The 22,422-nt window shown below is 46.2% G+C and overlaps 1 protein-coding gene across 12 annotated transcripts in view; it reads right to left on the reverse strand.

The window, feature by feature from the left end:
• LPP (LIM domain containing preferred translocation partner in lipoma) overlaps positions 1–22,422 on the reverse strand; it is a 229,236-nt gene that overhangs the window by 51,162 nt on the left and 155,652 nt on the right. The window lies entirely within an intron of this gene.

Here is a 22,422-nt window from a genome sequence, read left to right on the forward strand (position 1 = left end):
CCATATCCAGCCTTCAGCCTCTTCTGAGCTCCGCCAAGAAGTTGGTGCTGGGCTCTCAGGCGCTGGCTGGATCTGGAAAATCCCAAGGCAGGTGATCCACTGCATTCTGGTAGGTGCGGATCCTGGGAGCGAGCCACAGCTTCGTCCCACCAAGAGAGGCCAGATGGACCAGCTTTCCCTGTTGGCTGGCCAGCCCTGCCAAAGCTTTCCCAGCTCCATGGGGGCACCCCATGCTTCTGCCAAGAAGGCCAGGAAGACCCGGAGGGTGCAGAGCAGCAGTTGCCGGGCCAGATCCCAAGGTCCACCCAAGGGGGAAGTGGCCAACTCCTTGCCACGTTCTTCTCATGCGTCTCATCCAATGTACTGAAGGAAATAGTTTCCTCCATGGATGGAGACGCCCCTCTGCAAAGTCCGGGCGTGATGTTTACCAGGTTGAAATGGTCTTTTGGAGGAGGGGGGCTCCACGCAGAAGTCCCCCACTTTGCTTTTTCCCCTGGCTGGGTGCCTTTGCCCCTGTCGCAGCCATTTGTGTGAACCTTGTTAAAGCCATCCAGGTTTGTTTTGATCACATGTCCTGCGAACGCAGCAATTGTGTTTTCTCAGGGCATCCATGGGGAGGGCCAAAAACACAATAGGGCAACCACAAACTGTGATCAAATCCTTGCCCCCTTTTCACATGCATGTAAACAAGGGGCAGGACTTGGATCGCTTGATTGTGGCCCCCATCCTGACCTTGTGGACACTCCCTGTCCTTTATTCAAGCCTCTTTCTCTTGCTTGAGTTGAGTTCTTTTGTACAAAAGAAAAAAAAAACACTGTCGGGTCCACTCATAAGTTTGGTGGGGAACCTCAGCTACGTTTGTGGTTCGGAATATTTTCCAGGGTCAGACTATTTCCTTTAGGAATGATTACTTGAGGAAGAAAACAAGGAGAGAAACCAAAACCATCTTTCAAGATGCAACCAAATGGTGACCTTCCATCTTTGCAACAGTAAAAAAAGAAACAGAGAGCAAGAACCTTATTTCATTTTGGTGTCAACCTTCAGCTCAGACATAAATGAATACAACGTCAGCAGAGAAGTCATTTATGATGTCATGGAGCTAGTTTACCATATTATCTCGGAACATTTGGATAAGTTGGAGTTGTTTGGCCATGTCCTTTAATCTAAAGGGGGCGATTCTCGTAACACTTATCTAAACTGGCTTTGCAGTAACATGATTGCAGGCTCTTATGGTGGAAGAGAAATCCTCCACCATAATCCTCTCCTCTCCTTCTCCTACTTCCAGGCGCCCCATTTTAGTCACCCCATTTCTGCTAACGGGAGAGAAAAGTCGCTAGCCCTCCTTTGGTCTCTCATCCATCATTCCATGAACTTTGAAAACTGCCTCTGCAAACCTGCCTGAAGTCGGTCCACTTTCTCCTCTATTCCCAGAACTTAACACATTAAGTTTGAATGAAGGGAGCTGTGAAGGCAACTGCCAGGCCTCTTTACTATCTTTCTGAGCAATGACAACACGGAAACAATAAATCCTTATGGACAGCTTGCTCCTTCTGCCTCGGTTTCTTCTGCTCCAACAGCGCAAGGCCACCTCTGTTTCCATTCACATCACGTTCCTTGACCAAACAGCAGGATGATTGTTTACATTCCCCTCCCTAGAGGACACGGAGTGACTCCCATCAAGTCTCCAAACCCTTGGGCAGGTTTTGTCAGCTGAAAATGGATCTTGTCTCTTCTCCTCAGGTCTCCCCAAGAAGCTCCTCGTCAAAACTTGGAACTGCACTTAAAAGAAAACTCCAAACTCCCTCCTTCATTCAACTGCTGTTTTTAAAAAATACGACCTCCTCTCCTTTTTTAACTTTAAAAAAGTGTGATTTTTTTAAAGCAAGGGGTGAAAAAAACCCCTACACTGGAGCATTCTGTTCACTTCAACATCAACTTCCAAGCAGTGGTCTCCTGGAGACCAAGTGACAGAGAGGGAGGGAATTGAATCCTGACCCATTGGGAGGACAACCTCTTGGGGCTGAGAGATGGCGAGAAGATGCACAGAAGGATTTTGCCCTGGCTTCGGCCAAGAGGTGCTGTGCTTGGCTATCAGTGATGAAACATGAGTGCTGCTGTGCAAAGCCAGGCCTCCGTTCACGGTAGGAGGTTCTCAGAGCAATAACGCCACGGATGTAAACATGCAACTGCCCTGAACAAGCAACCAGGTAAAAAAGAAGACCAAAGCTTGGTTATACATGGGGTGGCATGGAAAAAGAACATGCTGGATTTGAAGGAGAAAGGGATGTAAATCATGCACGAGTCTCCCTGCCCCTCAGGGTCTGCTGATTGTCTGCAATGTGGCCATTCTAGAAGTACAATTATTACTAGCCAATTAAATTATTAATTCATTAAATCATTACCAGCCAAGTTTCTTCCAGTCTTTGAGACCTCCAGCCTTGTTATCCCAGGCTTGGGAGGGTCTGACAGATAGCTGGAGAAATGGGTCCCGTACTGAGAGTAAAACGGTCAGCAAATGCCACCCGTATCAGAGCCAAGTAGGGCAGAGAAGATGCAAAGTATTTGGGGGCAAAAAGGTAACAAATAATATACATGAAAATTTCTTGCCACAGACATCCATGGATGGGGCAAATACCCAGCTTGTCTCACAATGTTGCAAGGCAAACCATGCCATTTACACGCCTGCACCCAATGCAACGTCACAGCATGCTTTTCATCATTTTTGCAATGACTGTGCTTTGCTCCAGATGCTTACGCTTTCGCGACCCCCCCCCCCAGCTAAAGAGAACTCAGGACCCCTTAAGTAGCTGTATCCACAGTCCTACCATCTGTTGTGTGTGTGTGTGTGTGTGTGTGTGTGTGTTGCTCAGAGCAACTGATCATCAATCAAATCTTAGGGGAGCAAGGGGATCCGTATATCTGTGTGCTGACCGGAAGGACGAATACCTCTTTCTGCCAGGGTGGGTGTTTTGGAAAGATTACAAGCTCCCTCTTCCCAGCTCTCAGCCAGATCAAAATGCCCTTTCATTAAACACTTCGCAGGCCGCCGGGCCCCATCCCTGCAAGCTTTAGACATGGAGCACACACATCTGGAAAGCAATTTGGTTTATATAATAAGAAATAAGGAGAGAGTGACCTTATGACAGGTAGCATTTCTCAGCTGAAAGAGATGCAATTTTGCAGATTTCAACTCATTCAAAGTAGAGATATTTTCTAACCACAATCTTAAGCATCAATCTGTCCTTCATCATTTCTGGGTGAAACACATGCTTTTTTGGGAGGGGGGGAGAAGACTAAACCAAAATAAGAGAAGCCATGCCTTCCCTTTGTTACCTCTTAGCCCTTTACCATCTTCCCTGAGCAGCTGGGAAACTGATTCTCTTCTGTGCCTTTTATTCTGAAAGAATTTATTTTTATATATTTATTTATTTGTATATATAAAAAGAATGTATTTATTTATTTATTCTAAATAAACCGTTTTGGTTGTTCTTTGCTAAACTCGGATCGTTCTGAAATTTTCCTCTCCAGCCAGTTCTGTTCCTCCAAACGTGGTCCTCTTTCCATTTCTGGTAGGTGTCCTTTCCTAAGCTTCACCAAGCTTTTTGTGTATCTACATTGGATTTTCTTGGCATCCTCCATTTTTTCACCCTCCATCTGCAATTGGGAATTCCCCCCATCATGAACAACGTTCCTCAATGCTTCTCCTGGCTTGGGGTGCTACTCAGCATTGTCCTGAGCTTATTAATGTCTGCCTCTTTGAAGTCCTAGGTGTGGACTATCTCAGTAGTGGTTTCCTTTAAAACCAAGAATGCCTGTGTGACATGATCCCTTTCCCGGAATCTTCCTGCTATTGCCACCTTCTCAGCCGAGTCTTCTCCAAGAAGACTCAAGAACAGCCTGTCTCCTTGGCCTTCAACCATCCTCTGAAGGAGAAAGTTCCCAGCAAGACAAGTCACGGATGTGCTGGAAGGAGCAGGCCTGGAGCAGGTGGCCTCTCAACCGAGGTTGGGATCATCCAAGCCCATGATCGCCGTGATTTCTTGCCTCTCCAAAAGACCTGCAGTTTGCTTTGGGGAGGTATCATCCACCTCACCTTCTTGGCTGGGAGGCAACAGACATCAACATCAGGGCAACTTTAATTTGTTCCTGCACTTACTCTAACCCAGTCCCTTTCTTTGGCACTGCCAAGTTTATTGACTTGGGTTGCTGAAGAGGTTAATGTACAGGTAACTCCTCCAGCCTTCCTCCCACTTCTGCTTCCTTTGAACAAATGGTGTCGTTCAATTATATTCCCGCCATGGGAGTCATCCCACCAGGTCTCTCTTGTACCTATTAAATCATGTTTGCTTTGCAGTACTAAAAGCTCAAGCTCATCTGTTCGTTTTCCATCCTCTGAACATTAGCGCATCCACAATGAAGGCCATGAACTTTATGAGCCAATGTTCTTTCAGGTTTTTCACTGAATGGTTTAATAAACCCCATTAAAACAACACTCCCGCTCCTTCTGCAGTGCACAATCTTTTTCTGAGGTCATGACTTCAAGTTTTTTTTTCTCCAACCCTCACAGGATTCAGTTTAAACCCTCCTGTTGAAGCTTGGTATATTTTAGCCAAATATCTTTTGCCAGTCCTGCTGAGGTGCACCCTATCTTGGGCAGTCGGTCTATCATCATATAATGCCAGCCCCAGTCCCAGAACCAAAGCTCTTCTGTCAATGTTATTCTCTTGCAGTGTTACAGTTGATTTCCTCCACTTTGTGTCCTCTTTTGAATTTTCCTTTCTGCTCCTCTTCCATGAGCTGGAAAGATGGATGAGGACACCATCTGAAGTTCCAATGTATGGAGCTTCCTGGCTAGCTCTTCCAAGCCTGTGATGGGACACAGTAGTCCTCAGCATTATCCTTTATCTCCACTTTGAGTAACAGGAAGGGAGAATGGTTAACGGACTTGATCAGTTGTCCTGTCCCATCCATGTTCCTTCCTCTGGCAGATGGTCATTCTGCAGGCCCAATGCTCCCATCCCCACACATTTGCTTTGGTTCCTCAGAGTGGTCAGTCTTCAATGACCACAAGTCTTCTTTTTGTATTTCTACAGTTGGACCTCTTCTAATTCTTGGGAGTCTACCATCTGGTCTCCTGTTCTGCAATACCTGCACATTCTGCAGACTCATATTCCTTTCTTCGATGGAAGCAGATTCAGCAGAGCAAGGTATCTTCTACAGTACATGTATTGTGTTGGGTACTGGCTTGCTCCATTGCTGGATTCTCAGTTTCTCCCTCCATCAGGTCTAGCTTGATTTAATAAATCTTCCACTTCTCTCATCAGCTGAAATGTGACCAGGCACTGCTCCAGTTCTTTGACTTTCACTTCAAGGACCATTTGCACAGGATGCAAAAATATGTCAGGTTGTTCTCAAATAGGAACACCAGCATGCCACAAGACTGCAGATCACAACTCCAGATTCTGGACTGCTTATCTTCACTTTATTAAAGTCCCACCAGTGGAAAACTTTTATTTCTGGTTCCCTTTCCTACTTTCTGTTTCATATATTATTTGGTCCTCCCCACTATTTCAAGCAGTAGGAGATTTCATGGACAGCTTTCAGATTTCACTTTCTGTATTAACACTTTAATACTAAATTGATAAGTACTAAATCCATTAATTACAGTGGTGTTGGGTACACCATTGGAAGATCTGAAGGACCATATTAGTGACAGATTGTCATGGAGAAAATCTATCTATGTGATCATCTGCCCTCAAACTGGTCTTTCAGGTCTTCCAACAGTGCACCCATCACTGCTGTAACTGAGACCCTCCCCCTTGCTGCTGGTCATCCTCTTCTTCTCCTTCCTTCCACCCTTCCCAGCATCAGAGCCTTCTCCAGAGAGCTCAGTCTTCACACCATGAGTCCAAAGGAGGATCATTTGAGCCTGGCCATTTGTGCCCTGAGTGAGAACTCTGGGTTGATTTTTTGGATGATCCATTGGTTTCTTTTCTTGGTTGTTCATGGTATTCTCAGGAGTTTTCTCCAAAACCAGATTTCAAAAACATCAAGATAGGGGTGAAGAGCTGTATTATTCGGGGAAACAACAATAGACAGACACAGAATCCACTAGGACCTTCCTGGCTAGCCAAATTTATTGGGGCCCCAAACTGGTTAATCTTGAAGGGATTATGAGGCTCCGTGTCCATCTTGGATTACGTTGATTAGCATCTGATTTGCAACATCCCAACTTTAATTAGAAATAACTCTGGACAAAAAACAAAAATCATTGGGGATAGGAAGACTGCGGGGAACAAGAAAAATTATCAGTAGGCACATGGCCAGCGTTGTCTTCTCTTGGACTAGATGTGTGCAAGATGTTTAATTAATTCAGGCTGAAAATGAAGTGATTAGCAGGTATCTTGTTAATTGTTCCAGCCTCTGAATATGATGCACATTTCATATATGAGGAATGGCATGCACCTCCTCCTCAGAGATCCAGAAATTTATAGTTTGCTTTCTTAATTCTATTGTTCCATAAAATAAAAAAAATCTGCCCCTCTCTATTAAAAAATGCTCTGTATTTAAAAAACATGAGACAAGGAGAAATGTATTGTTTTCAGCATTTCTTTGGCTTCTGTTTATGCCACTGGTTCTCAAATATTTTGATCTTAGGACCCTTTTATATTCCTAAAAATAATTGATGACCCCAAAGAGGTTTGGTTAATGTGGTATTGATATATACTGTATTAGAACTTAAAAAATGAAAAATGTTAAAATATTTATTTATTTGACTTCGTGGACCCCATGAAAGAGTCTGGGGGGCCCTAAGGGGTCCCCAGACCCCACTTTGAAAACCGCTGGTCTATGCAAAAATATCTTTTAATAACATGACCTATCCTGTTTCAGAGCGATAGCTGGCTGAAGATTTTTTAAAAAAATGCACCTCATTTGAAAAGGAACTAAAGAAATAATAAGGCCTCTTTTAAATACATGGACTACTGTGTAAAGGAGGGACAAGCAAAATGAAGACAAAGCTTCCTCCTTAAAAAGAAAGAAAGGGGAAAACATGAGAAATCAACCAAGCAGCTTCTACTTAAAGAATCTGCAGGTTTTAATTTCCTTTTTGAAAACATTTGTTTTCCCTCTGTGCTCACACCCACAAAGCCGAGGCTGCATTTACAGGAAATGCAGGGGGAAAAAAACCCTCAATGCTAAATTGTTAATCACCCATCACCCTTCTTTTTCTTTGCTTATAAATAAGAAATACTTCTGCAGTTCACTCGGGTAACATTAGAGGCACCCCAACCTTTCCTTATGAACCACAGACAGGATTCAAAGAGGATAAGCCGGTCTGAAGACACCTTATCGATGGATTTGTGTCTCCAAGCCTGTTCAGGACTTCATTAAATTTGGAAACTGCCCTTGGCTGCTAGGCTAATGGGTGTTAATGAGGCAGGTGGCATTCAAGAAAATGGAGAGATTTCCTGAAATGCTCAGACAGGCCCTGAAGACCCCCATGGATTTTGTGCTTCAAACTCACAGGGGCACGAGAGAGGGGTGATGTCCAAATTGACACATTTATTTATTACATTACAGCTGCACGTGGTCTGATCGTGCTAAAGGAAGAAGCTCTCATGTTTGCAAAACCCTATTTCCCATCAGGTTGTTCTACTGAATTCAGCAGTTCAACCAAGTCTTTAACCTGTTTTGAGCGTTCAGAAGAAATGGGCTTTAGGATTGCTGGAGACTTCCAAACATGTATAAACAGGGCATCAAGCTGCCGGTGGAATAGCCCTAACATTGGCAAAAAGTCCTGCACGGATCTTCCCTGGCTACACGGAGCTATCTTTGGGCATCCTGTCTCCACGTGCTTTGAAGACACCTGCTTGCCAGGATCCAAAGCTGTTTTCACAGAACTAAAGGTAGAAAAACTATAAAGCAAGATTAAAAAGCAACACAGATGATGCCTGAATGGTTATTTCAGAAAGGGGAAGAATTCTGTAGGGGATGTTGGTTTCCTTTCTCTGCAACCAGTGGCTGAAACAGGAATAGTTGGGTGGGTTTTTAAATCAACCCCTTTATTTCTCATGGAACCCAGCAGGAGTTAAATAAGTGCAGGGAGACTTCTAAAAATGGTTTCTTTCTTATAAATGTTATGGATCAGGGTTCCTCAACCTTGGCAACTTTAAGACAGGTGGACTTCAACTCCCAGAATTGCTGGCTGGGGAATTCTGGGAGTTGAAGTCCACCCGTCTTAAAGTTGCCAAGGTTGAGGAACCCTGTTATCGATGGAGCATCCATGAATTCAGAACACCAGAGATCTGCAATCTTAAGAGTCTCTCTCTCTCTATGTTCCTCTGCAGCTTCCCAAACTAATCAAATGCGCCATCGTGTCCAGATTCTGTCCAAAACTGAATCTTTCTTTCTCCCTCCCCCTCCCTCCCTCCCGAATCCACATACTGCACCAATTTACGCACGATTTATGTGAGTGTTAGTAAAAGTCTTAATTTTGGAAAGGAAAAAATGAGGATGCTTCTCAATAATGAAACAATAATTGAAAATAGTTATGTTCGCTGGATCCTTTCCAGTTTGCTGATTTTGTTACTGCTTTCTTCCAAGATTTAAATAGAATTGCATCACCTTCCCCGCTGTATAAATTGAGCAGGGCAGACAATGTGGATTGATGGGAATTGGACCGCGGGTCTCCTCGAAGGAGTGCGCCTCCTGCATATGCTCCTTTATGGCTGCATTCACACAGCGGATTGCCCAAATTGGGCACTACATTAACTTAATTAACCCATTCTCTGGGTTTCCACAATATTTTGAAATTATAAATTATCCAAACAGGCTAAGATGGTTAGCCACAGAAAGCCGAACCACGTTCAACTGTCCAAACACGATCTTCACCCAACCTGGTTAAGCATGCTGTTCGAAGACAGTCTACAGAGCCTAAAGGCCATAGTAGGCCATTAGCAGCGGCCTTCCCAGGTTCTATATTTATCAAGAGCACCAAGTCAGGATTTTGTGAAAAGGACAAAACATGTGAGATCATGCAATGACCCAATTTCCACCCTTTCTAGACTTGACTGCAACGTCACGACTCAAGTGCAAAAGGAACAGATGATGCAAATGAAGAAATGTGTGTCATGTCTCCGCAATCCAAACTCTGCCCTCCTATGTACTTGTGTGTAATTTGGCAGTGCAAGTAGGTAAGTGGTGTCAGGGCACCTCTTTCAGCATTTTAGCATCATCCTGGTTGAGAACAAGGACCCGCATCCACTCTTGAGCTGTGGGGAATGGGGGGGAGAGGAAATGGGTTGCTGCACCACGCACCCCATGGATCAGTCTGATCTACAGGGCTGAGGGGGTTGGTTCATTTATCTATTTATTTGAGTAAGATGTTCAAGCTGGCTTTAGAAATGGTTGAGGAATAAGAGGCATTATTTCTAATGGATGCGGATAATCGAGAAAACTGAAGGATACCCCAAAGTTTCATTGGTTATAGAAAGGCCTTCGATTGTGGTGATCATATCAAGTTGTGGAATGTCCTTAGGAAAATGGGAATTCCAGGACATCTCCTTGTCTTGTGCAAATTATACACACGACAGGAAGCTACAATCTGGATGTGACATGGCAAAACAGACTGGCTCCAGGTTGGCGCTCCCCTTATTTATTTAATTTATAAGCCGAATATAGGTTCAGGGAAGCTGGATTGGAAGAAGATGAGTGTGGTTTTAAAACTGGAGGAAGAAACATCAATCACCTGCGCTATGCTGCTGACACCACCCTGATAGCCAAAAATGCAAAGGATCTGCAAGCCCTCGAACTAAAAGTTGAACAGCACAACGAAAAAAGCGGGGCCAAAATTAAATATAAAAAAGACTAAAGTACTAACAAAAGGTAGAACAACCAGCCTTAGAATAGACAGTGAAGATATCAAGGTAGTAAACAGCTTTGGCCTTTTAGAATCAACCGTCCTAAAGAATAAAGGAATTAGCAGTCAAGAAGTACACATAGACCAGCACTTGGCAGAGCAGCCATGAAGGCCTTGGCAAAGATATTTAAATGCCATGATGTGTCTGTACCTACAAAGCTGTGGTATTCCATGCGACACTCTATGGAAGAGAAGTTGGACTTTAAAGAAGCAGGATAGGAAAAGCATTGATGCTTTTGAACTTTGGTGTTGAAGAAGACTTCTGAGAAGACCATGGGCACCCAAGAAAACAAACTGACGGATCATCGAACAAATCAGCCCAGAGTTCTCACCTGAGGCACAAATGAACTGGCTCAAACTATCATACTTTGGGAAGACCCAAATCTCTTCCCAGGAGTTCGTAATGCTGGGAAAGCTGGAAGGAAAGAGGATAACCACAGCAATCTGGATGGACTCTGTTACAGTGTGATGAGTACATCGTTGGAGGATCTGAAGAACCAGGTTGGGGGACAGATCCTCCTGGAGAAAATTTGTCTATTTGGTCACTGAGATTCAACACTGACTTGATGGCACCTCATTAATCATTTTCAAACAAAGGTATTGCACTCATGCCAAATCCATGTTTAAAAATATATCACCCCTCTTCTGCTGTCAGCTCAAAAGGGAACGAGGGAGGGACACATGGAATGAACTAGGATTTCCTCATCCTGCCCCAGCTTGACAACCATTTCTCAGTCTGGCAGGAGAAGTCCCTGTGATAAAACAGTTCTCCTTCTGTGAGTCAAAATGGGTGCCAGATGGGGCAGGGCATTAAAAATAGCCTGAAACAGGGCTGGAGAGATATCGGGCGTGCAGTGGAGCCATGCTCCTTTCAGTGGCATAGATCAGCTGGCTGATGGGTGCTGGTGGTGAAGTCCTCTCCTTCTCCATTCCTCTGCAGGGCAGCTTGTTGAGCTCCCAGGCTTGAAACAAAACCCAGAATGTTGTGGGTGGGGACCATGGAACCCCAGGGCTGAAGGGGTGGGTCTATGTCCACCCAGCCAATAGGAACAGGGCAGGTCCCCTTCGTCAGGAAGCACATGGTGGGCAAAGGGTGCCAGTTGGATTTTGCAGCAAGGGGTGATTGGAGAGAAGATGGTAAACAGCTGCAGAAGAATGTCAGCCACCTGCAACTCCCAGAATCCCCCAGCCAGCATGCATGGACTTCAGCTCCCAGAATTCCCTAGCCAGCACATGTGGACCACCTCCCAGCTAGCAGGATGTGAGCCCTGAGTCCAAATTCCTAGAGGCAGAAAGGTCCTAATATAAGATCCGAGTGAAAAAACCCAAAAACCTACAATGTCAAACCCGCAAGATTGCAACCTTGGTCATTAGTATCGGAACAAATCCATTTTGGGGGATTACCTGAAACATGGAACTATCAGCCAGTCCAACAAATGGGCTTGTCCTACACATTGAACCCCAAAAAGCAAACCAAGGATACCTTTAAACCAACACCTCATCTGGAGAAACATGTCAATACAGCCATTGATTGCTTCTGGACAATGAGGACCTGCTTTTGCTGCACTTAATTGTTAATTATGCACTTTCTGCTTGGAAGAAAAAAGGTTTCCAGAGATTTTTCAAGGGGATGGGCTAAATAGCCCAATCTGGTAACTAGCATGGCAACAATCTTTTTTTTTTTTTTTTTTTACACAAAGAAAGGTGTATAGTGTGGGTCCTTTTCCCCTAGCAGCGCACCCTCAACTTACCAGCCTAAACCCTCAGCTATCCTGGGCTGCATTCACACAACATGCTTAACTTGTTTACTGAAGTAACCTTTTTTCTAGGTTCCTATTAAAAGCTAAACAACAGGCTGGGTTTGCACGAGCTGCCAAGGCCTTCTCCCAATCTTAACCAAGGTTAACTGTCACCAAGCTGAGCCTGTTGTGTGAATGGACCTGCTAGGCCTTTTCTTAATCTAATCCAGGAGATGGTGTCCACCCAACCATTGCATACTGGTTGCCATTGCCACTTTATCTGAACAAAGATGGAAAGTATCTCCATCTCCATCTCTATCTCTAGTTAGTTAGCTATCCTCTGTCTCTGCTATATATCTGTCATCTATTTACCTATTTCTGTCTCTGCTATCTATCACCTATCTACCATAATTCAACTGCCTATTCTCTTTTTATCTCTCTCTCTCTCTCTCTCTATCTATCATCTATCCATCCATCCATCCATCCATCCATCCATCCATCCACCCACCCACCCACCCTGGCACCTTTCTACTTATCCCCTATCTATCTTAGCACTCAACTTCTTATTTACCTACCTACCTACCTACTCCTTCCTTCCTTCCTTCCTTCCTTCCTTCCTTCCTTCCTTCCTTCCTTCCTTCCTTCCTTCCTTCCTTCCTTCCTTCCTTCTCCAATCTTTCTTTCCTTCCTTCCCTGACCCTCCCTCCCTCCCTCTCCTACCTCTCCATCATCTTAGCATTCAACTTCCCATCTACCTCCATTCTCACCCACTGACCTACCTTCCTACCTGCCTACCTTTAGACTGAATTAGTGCATTAGAGGGACCGAACAACTCAAGTCAATCTTTAAAAAGAGTAATAATTTGTTTCAAACTTTTCAAGCACAAAATAAATAGAAAAAAGAAGAAGAAAAGGTGGAAAAAGACATTGGGGGCGAAGAATAAAACATCGGTAAACAAAGGATTTACAAACCTCATGAAATTTAACATTCTATCCAATTAATTAATTCATCCATATATAGAATTAGGTTCCTTGTACCGTCGTAAGAAAGGAGAACTCCTTAAGCGGTCCTTAAGTCAGTCTGAGAGGGTTTCATGCTTTGGCTCCCCACCCTTCTCCGTCCCGCGGCTCTTTTCCGCAAGAGCTGTTCTTCTCCATCTATACGTGTGTCTATGAAAGGCTGTGGCTGACAGGAAGACCGGTTCCGTGTCAACCCCCGCGCCCCCCCAAGCAAAGCGCAGGAGCTCGACCGCCATCCCCTCTCGAGGCCTGGGAGAGCAACCAAGCTTTGGGCAGTTTGTGGAAAGCCACTCGGATGGGAGCAGGAGGGATCTCCGGGGGCCGTTCCTCCCGTCCTCCTGCTCCTGCTCCGCAGCCCCCGAAGGAGGGACCCTCCCTCAGCGCAGTCTTTCCACGGTTCCCCGGCTGCTGGTGGGCCTGCCCGCACGAGCGTGTGTGCGTGCATGTCAGGCACGAGGCAGGACGGAGGAAAACTTGTTGACAGCTAGAAGGTGAAAGCAAATATTGTATTTTTAGAGCTTCGGGCTGACTTTTACAAGTATCTCAGCTTGTAAATGCCCGTCGCTCGAACGGGAAGCCAAACCACTTGCAGGAAAAATAAAGGAAAGGAAAGAAAATACAGCAATCATGTTTCTAGGATATAATGAGTCACCGTCCAAAGTCTAAAACGGGAAAAAATAATTTTACAGAAGTTGCCACCAACTCTGTGAGGTTTAAGCAGGAGGAAGAAAAATCAGCTCCTCCAAATTTCCCTGAGGGTTCGCATGGGACTCCGGGCAGCGGCCGGACGATCTTGTCGCAACTTGGAAGCTAAGCAGGGACCAAGCTGGCGAGCCCTTGGATGGGAGACAGCTGGGGATCCCAGGGTTGTAGGCTAGATCGGAAAGCAATGGAAACCCCTTCTGTATTGGTGCCGGAAGGGGTGTGACTTTGCTAAAACCCTTTCAGGGGACAAGACCAAGCCCAGCACTAATTGAGCGTAAATGGAGTTTCAAACCATTTCAAGGGCATTTGTCTCACAGGGAAGTGGAAAGTGCGTCATGAGGTCACTGCCCAAAGGACATGAATTATGGAATCTGTGTCAGTCCCTACACACAACAGATGCAAATCACACCAGGATGTCATCATGCATATTTTGCAATTGGTGGTCCCTTGCATGATGACATCATGAAGCATGTGATGTCACCACTGGGGTTTCGACCAGCTGCCCATGGCTTGGAGGCATGACCCCTGTTTGGCTTTAGTGAGAGAAGGCTTAAGGAAGCTGAGCTGTATTCTTTATTTTCAACACTTGCATCAGATGTACCTTTTCCATCGAAGATGAACTGTCCAGCAAATATTAATGAAATTAATACTTTTTTTAAAGAACCGATATGCCTCCTTTCACCCAATTTTTTCTTAATTCATCCTCCCCAACGATCTCCTCAAGACAGGGAATTCTGCACACCCAACTGTGTTCAGAAGCACAGATGTTGACCATGCTGCTTTCTTACACATCTGGGTCCTTCCAGATGTGGTGAGCTTACGACTTCCAAAATTCCCAGCCAAATTGGAGCGGGAAACGAGAGGGATTGCACTCCCAAAACATCTGGAGGAAGGGCTGGCAGATGTGATGCTTCCCTCCAATTCCCACATTCTCCCTGCCCTCCACTGGCAAGCCTTCCATGCCAAGTTCCTCCAAAAAGCTTTTGGCCGCAAAGGAATGATATCTGGGAAAGCTTCAGTAGAATTCTGTCAAGTGACGGGGTTAAGTCTTGAAAAGGCAGGGCCTGCTTCGCAGCCCATTTAGGGAATGGTTGGAAGGAAGGTTAGAGAGAGATGCAACGTCAGTATCTGCTGCCCAAAAATTCAAAAAGGGGTTGGCTACTTAATTGGGTCTCCTTTGGGCAAACAGGTGGTTACAAAAGTTAACTTCATCAAATTTAACAGCCAGGAGGAGGGAGAAGTCAGGTAGGCAAGACGGGCCGAGGGCACCCAGACTCCAGGAAGCGAAGGCAACATTTCCTGTCCCCAAACTTCCACGTGAAGCTTCCCAAGAGATGCAATGAAAGGGGGGCTTCCCTTCCCACCCAGGGGCGCTCAGGGCTCCATCTGGCATCTGAATAGGAATTGCCCCTCGAGGTTGCCAGATGTTCCCTTGTCCTGCCTGTGTGTGCCAAGGAACAGGCGCGTGTCAGGAGGGGTCTTCTGCAGAGCTTCTTGGTGGGGATGGGGTGCCAAGTGACCAGAATTACAGGTGCCACTTCCTATTCAGGGACTGTGGAGAAAAGTGGGAGGGAGGCTCTGACGCCAGGAAATCTGATGGGGAGGGCCTGGGCCTTTGAGCGACCTTCACCTGCAATCCCACCTATATTTTCCTGGGAGGAAATGCCATGGCGCTGGCAGGCGGGGTGGGGGGCTTCTCCTGAGGAAAACAGCACCACTGGAATGACCACTGGTGGTTGCCTAGTCATTGGATAAGTCCCTGGGGAAAAAAATTCTATCAAAAAAGGGAAGTATGTTTTTAAGAACCTGTCCTTGTTGCAAAGCATCCTGCCAGCCCCCAGCATCATCCTTATGTTCGAAAGTCCCCCAGGCCCCAATGTTGCCCCCTCCAACTTTCTTAGGCAGTAGAAAAGATGGTTTATTGGAAGGGAAGCAAGGATAGCATCTCTTTGTAGAAGGAACTGCAGCGGTGTTTCTCAACCTTGGCCGCTTTAAGATGGGTGGACTTCAACTCCCAGAATTCCCCAGCCAACCCAGTCCTCCCATCTTAAAGCGGCCAAGGTTGAGAAACCCTAAACTAGAGGCAAGAGCCTTCTAGTCCATCACCCAGCTGGAATGGTTCCTTCCCCAGCAGCCATTTTGTGAAAGTGCCCACCACCTGCTCGCCATGTGCCAAGCCTGTCCATCAGCCCCACCAGGGTGGGGACCCCTGAGGTCGGAAATCAGGATTTCGATTCTGCGCCTCTTTCTGCGAGTCCAAAGAGCTGCGTGCATTTTTTTTAAAAAAAAAACATTCTCCGCTTTCATTGTCCTATAATTCAGTGCAACTTTTGGGTTTTCTTTCTTTCTTTTTTTCAAAAAAAGAGCTGCAATCTTCCACAAGGACAAGGGGAGCTTCTAAAACACAGTCTGGGTGGATTTCAGGCTCAAACCCTTTTGGCACACCAGAGGACGTTGGGAGAATCATGATCCGCCAGCCTAACCTACTTCACAAGGTTATTAGGAGGATAAAAGTGGGGGGGGGGGATGCAAAGCATACACACACCGCAGTCCTTGTGAATGCAAGGACGTAATCGCCCCCTCCCCACTTTGGCTCTGCATGAAGGGGGCTTCTCCTCCTCGCTCATCTGCTCAGCGCCATATATCTAACCAGGGGAGAAATCAGGGTCTGTTTTCCTAACTGAACATCCGCTCTAGTCCCATTCGCCCCCCCTCCCCGCCCTGCAGACAAGCAGAGCGGTCACCTTACTGCAAATCCGGCTCACGCCGAAATTAAATCCTAGGTGTGCTTTAAAGCAATATGCATATTATATATAGATGCACTCTCACACACGGGCGCGTGCACACACACACGCACACGCACGCACACACAGAGGCATGAATTTGCAGAGGCTTCCAAAATAAGGTGATCAATTGAAGACAGGCACTTCTCTTCTATGTGACCTGCTTCTGAATAAGCAACGTTATATTCCACAGTCAATTATCTGCAAAGTACAAAGTGTTCTGTTTCCAAAAAAAGACTAAGCTGCGGCTGGTCAATGAGGAAGCATCCATGCACCGAACTGAGCGCTTCATCTTTTGTGTTCCCGTATAATTTTATAGAAATGGGGTTGGTTTGCGGGCACAGACAAGATGTTGCTGTGTTTCTCCCCCCCCCCCCATTATTTCATAAAATGTCTAATTACAGGCTTTGGGGAGAGGTGGGCTGCGAGGGAAATGAGAAGAGGCCTGCTTTGCGCAGCCGGTAATAAGGCTTTTGATGGAAAAGTAGAAAACACATCATTACTTGCACGCCGTGAAGGAAAGTAAAAGCAGGATAACCACACCAGTTTATTACAGATTCATTATGCAAATCTCTTCTGTTCTTTTGAGGCTTGTTTGTTTGTTTGTTTTGCTTCGGAAAAGTTGTTCCTTTAAAGTTAAAAATCTGCAGGGGAGAATATTCTCTGGACGGTGGAAGGTGTACAGGTAGAAGGACCTGCCACACCTCTGCTGGAAATGCTGACTCACAGCTTCATCTCCCGGCATGTTTTATCTTCAGGACAGGGAACAAGATGTTTCATACAATCGTGGAATTGGAAGGGACCTCAGAGATCAACTAGTCCAACCCACTGCCCAGTGCAGGACCCACCAGGGGATCTTTGACAGATGACCATCTAACCTTCTCCAGAGGAGAAGACTTCAGCACTTCAGGTGGCAGCCTGTTCCACTGGCTGACAGCTTGTACAGCCAGGAAGTTCCTCCTGGTGTCCAGCCTGGACCTCCTTCCTTGAAGATTTAACCTGTCGGTTCTGGTCGCGCCTTCTGGGGCAACAGGGAGCCATTCCGCTCCCTCTTCTGTGTGATGCCCCTTCAGATATTTCACATCTGCCCTTACTCTTCTTTTCTGCAGGCTAAACATGTCCAGATCCTTTAACTGTTCCTCATAGGCTTGGTTTCCAGATCCTTCACCAACTTGGCAGACCTTCTCTGAACTTGCTCGTTTTATTTGGTCTGCGAGACTTACATCCCACCTTTCTTGATGACCTCTTTTGGCTGCAGTGCCCAGAAGTGGCCCAAGTACTCCAAAGCGGAGACCGTCTCTGCCGTTTTATTAGCAAGACAATGATGAGAGGCTTTGTAAGATCAGGTACCCTATGGCCAGGGCATTTCCCCGGTCTATTAAGCCAGCAAGTCTGTGAAGAAGGGGCTAACTTTAATCTGGCATGTCTTGTTTGTGACAAATCCATGCTGGCTCGCGTTAGCTGTGGCTTTCCTAGCCAAAAGCTCATAATTAGGCTGCTTAATAGCCTGCTCAGCTTCAAACTGCCAGCTCTGTGGTTTTCCTGCTCCTTCCCTTTTTTGTAGACAGCACTTGCTCTCCTCCAGGCTTCTGGGACCCCCCTAGTTCTCCAGGAGAAGACTGTGGTTGGCAGTCCCGCAACCAGTGCCCCGGGCTATAATCTTCATTTCTCTTCTGAGAGAAGACAGCTATAAAATAGGAGGTTAAGATGCTCTGCTCTCTCACCCTTACCAGTTCACCCCTTTCTCTTTACTACAGATTTACAACCCCCTTTGTCTTTCCGTGAGTTTCTGAGATACCTGAAAAATCACATTTGTTGTTTGGGGGCATTTTTTCCAAGCCTCAGCTGGGCTTCAGTCTTTCCTTCTCCTTCTCCTTCATCTTCTCCTCCTTCTCCTTCTACCTTCTGATCAACGGGGTTGTCAGCAAGAGAAGAGAAGAATCCATCAGACCTTTGGCTCTTGCCAAACTCAGATTCCCAGCAGATGTCAAGGGAATTGAAATCCCCCATTGCCTCCATCAGGTGCCTCGTCTGCACCTTCTGCCTGTCCAGATGGTCTACAATAAACTCCCACAATGGTATCGCTGGTCTTTCTTCCTCCTTTTATTTTTCATTCTTACCCAACGCTGTTTCAACAGGTTTTCAAAAACTCTTCCAAAAACCTGCACAGAGCTGGGCGCATCTTACAAGGGGCTCCAACTTCATTGTTACTCGAGGGTGGTAAAAGATCAGGAGGAGTCCTGCGGCCCCTTTTCCGACTAACATGTTTTATTCAAAGGCGGGAGCAGAGTGGCTAGGCTGATGTAGGATTTAAAATGGGGTAAGGGTGGGGAAGACACAGTCAGAGGCAAATCCTGAAGTCCCTTGAAAAAATAATGAAAACTTAATTCTAATTGCAGAACACACTGAAGAGGGGTGATTTGGTTTTCAACTATTAAGAGGAGTTTAAATGCTTATCGTTTTGATTATAAGTTGCTTGATATGTTGCATCTTCATAACTGAAGATGCAACATATCAATAAACCAATCAATAAATCTGCATCGCCAGCCAGTCTTCTCCTCCCTCCCTCCCCCTGCCTTACCCTAATTTAAACCCCACGTTGGGCTAGGTCCTTTCCTTCTGCCTTGGAATAACATCTGCTAGTCGGAAAAGGGGTTACCAGACTCCGAATTTTTGCAAAACCATTAGGAACCCTTATTCCAACAGGAAAACAAGGTGAATAAAATCTAAGAACAAAATAATAACCATTTAAGTCTTACATCAGTCTAGCCCAGTGTTTCTCAACCTTAGCAACTTTAAGCTGTCTGGACTTCAACTCCCAGAATTCCCCAGCCAGCATGGCTGACTGGGGAATCCTGGGAGTTGAAGTCCAGACAGCTTAAAGTTGCTAAGGTTGAGAAACACTGGGTTAGCCCCTCCATTGCATCTGAGGAAGGGAACTGCAGCTCATGAAAGCTTCTGCCTTGGCCTAAAATTTGCTAGTGGAAGGAGGTGCCCCCAGACTCCTGTTTTTAAAGGGCCTGCAATGCATCTCTGCACCAGGACAGGAACAATCTGTGAAAAGGCAGGCTGGGGGCTTTTTTAGTAGCAGCACCCAAAAAGGAGAAATTTCTTCCAAGTCCCTTCCTTTTGCCCTTATGCAGATAATTATACCGTTTCCCTAGCTGGGTTCTTAAAGCGCATTAATTATATCGTATTTAGTTTATGATTTAAGTTGGAGCCAAATGCTCTTCTGAAGGTGTGCGGATGTTATTATGGGTTTGGGGGTTGGTCAAGATGACCTTCCAGATCCCTCCCAGGGGTGTCATTTTTAACTCAAAGATTTCTCTCCTTCCAGCAGATACAGCCCATCCTGCTAGGTTTGGGACGGAGATGAGAACAGATTTTGCTGGTTTAAAACGAGGGACTACAAAGCTCTTCAGAAAGGTTGGCTAACAACCTCTTTGAGTCAGCGAGGATGTTTTTCTCCCTCTTGAAAGCCTTATCAGGATGATGATGAATGGTGGGTTTTTTTCCCCCAAAGAGCTTAGAGAAATCTTTCCATGTGTTCTTCCTTTGCAACATAGGAACAATGTCAGCATGAGATTTCAGACAACAAACCGGACTTTTATTATAACCCGTCTATTTTTCTATTTGCTTTGGAGATGGATGCAATTTGGATCCAATGTAAGCCCAATTGGGGAGGGGGGAGGGCGGGGAAATCACAAAAGCTTCCTCTAACACGTGGCCACTGGATGCTTGGCCATGTTGGTTGGGGAATATGGGAGCAGAGGGCACCCTATCTGGAAGGCTGATCAAGGGCTCCCTAGAGGCTGATCCAAGAGCTGATTAACAGGACAACTAAGCTGCCAGGTGAGTCCAACCTACCTGCCATATCCCAGGCCCCGGAGAGTTATCGGACTGGACTGATGCTCTGCTCACCTTTGCAAGCCTCTCCCGCCCACCCTTCTGCTTCTCACTTTCAGACTTGCAATTCATGTCAGCCAGACGGGGTAGACCAGATCGGAAACACAACCAGATGAGCTAAACCTACCTTAACAGAATCTTGCAAGCCTGAAAATACAATACTCTCCCTGTCTCTTCGCACCCCGAGAAATTAGGGAAGGTCCCTTCTGAGCCTCCTGCCCCGCCCACTATCCTGCTGCAGGCTCAGCTGCCTTTTATCTGACCGTTCCCTTGGTTAGGTCTCTTTGCCCTGTCTCCCAGGGTCATCCCCACGTACCATTACAGTTCTTTACTGATCTGGTTTAAGAAGGTTGGTTTGCTTGTTTATGCATGCATGCATGCATGCAATTTATGGCCGCCCAACGTACTCACGGTGACTCCGGGCAGCTAACAGAAATAAAAACCTCAAATACAAAACCCACTACGCCCTCCTGCCCCCTGGTGACAACACCGCATTTACACTAGCCATTTGATGGGCTCCGTATCAACCCGCAATCTTTCCAGACCCAGGAGATAGTAGATACGGATGGCAATTCCAGACAGCCAGGTTAAGTGGTGTCCTCTGGGGCTTAACGCGGCAGGGCGCTGGCATTACCTGCGCCGTCTCTATTGCTAATCCCTGCTTTGCAATCACCACAAGGCTGTAAAAAATGCCCCTATTATAGGCCAGGCTAAAGAAGGAGATTGGTGGATCCCCCAGCTTCACGTCCCCTCTCCAGCAGGAAACCAATCACCGTCCCTAACAGGTAGGAACGGGTGAGGGTTGCATCTGTCTGAATGGTGGGTTTACACACACGTTATGCTGCCCAGTTAACAGACTGCAAGCAACGAAGGGTGGGGTGGAGCTGGGAGGGAGAGTACAGTACCTGATGCTCCTTCTTGGCACAACCCCTCTTCCCTTCCTGTGACCACCAGGCTATTTCTGAATACGGGTCTAGCACTCTTCTGAAAGTGCACTAAACCCACGTTCAAAAGCAGCCTTTCTGAGATGAAAAAGGCATGAAAGGGAGCACAGGGTGAAGTGGACGAGTGTGACTGACGACAACTCAGCTCTGTTCTTGACTAGTACTGCACGGGAATGCCGGCAAGAGAGGGACCACGAAGTCCAGTTCTGACCCTGTGGCCGACGGCACCCCCCGTGGCTGATGGATGGCCACGAGAACAAGCAACTGTAGTTGGGGCATGTGGAACAACAGTAGTCAACTCCGTGGCACCTAGTGCTACCGAAGCCAGAATGGAGTAGGCAGAACGGTGCTGTCCCCACCACCCCTGACAAAAATATGAGAAATGGTGTTACATTACACAAACAGCCAGGGGGTCCGCAACTGCGCAATGTTGGTCCTGGGAGTGTCGACTGGTTGGGGCGACAATGGTAGTGCTTGTGTGTGAAACGAGAAAAGTGGCACGTTTGATTTTCCCACGAGATGCAGAACCTTACATTTCTCACAGCTGAACACGTAACTGAATGCGCTGGGGTCATAAAACTTTCCAGGGAAAAGGGACTTTTGCCGTCAGGCTGAGCAGAATTTTTGCAGATTTGTCTACAGTGGCAGAAATAAAGGGATTGGCTGTTGAAACTTGCCTCTAAGTGCTTGAATTCCTGGGCCCTTTAAAGCTGGGCTGATGGTAGCCACGGAAGATACGCCGCTTTTCACAAATGCTTTGTCTCTAGCCACCATATCCACAAGTCAAGAGGAATATTAGTTTTTAGCGCATAGCCACCCTAAGGAAGAGATGCTGAGAGGAACCTCTCAAAAACACTCAAACCGAGACAAGCAGAAAAGCTGGCTCCAAAATTGCTGAACAAAGAGAATGGGAAAGAGACTGATTACTAATTTAAGCAGAAACAATGCATTACGTCTGTCAACTGGGCTAGCCTAGGAAGAAAGCAGAATAAAATGTTATATCGAGTTCTATATTTAAAGTGGAAAGGGCGGAAAAGAAAATTACTCTAAGAATTACTAACAATTAATCTTTCAAAAGCCCTTCCACTGTTTCAGGCTGAAAGCAGAACCCTCAGATGTCTTTGGCTTCCTTGAACGATATATATATATATACCCCAGATTATGTCAAGAAGGAATAAGGAAAGAACAGCCCGGCGGGCTACGCAATACCCTGGAGACCAGCGTGTACAGAGCCGGCAAACTCACTGGCTCCTTGCATTTTCAAGCCACGGCACCCACAGACGTGGCAGAGACCAGGATGCTGGCTTGCACCTTTTCCTGCTCTGCTGTTCTGACCTCATCTATTCTTGAAAGGTGTTTCGCCAATTCGATTAATGATCTGCTGCTAACCATGGACCATCCCCAAAG

The sequence above is a fragment of the Python bivittatus genome, unplaced genomic scaffold, assembly GCF_059951505.1.
Source record: "Python bivittatus isolate LINGU-HERP-01145 unplaced genomic scaffold, Pbiv_v1 ctg000980_np1212, whole genome shotgun sequence".
NCBI classification, from domain to species: Eukaryota; Metazoa; Chordata; class Lepidosauria; order Squamata; family Pythonidae; genus Python; species Python bivittatus.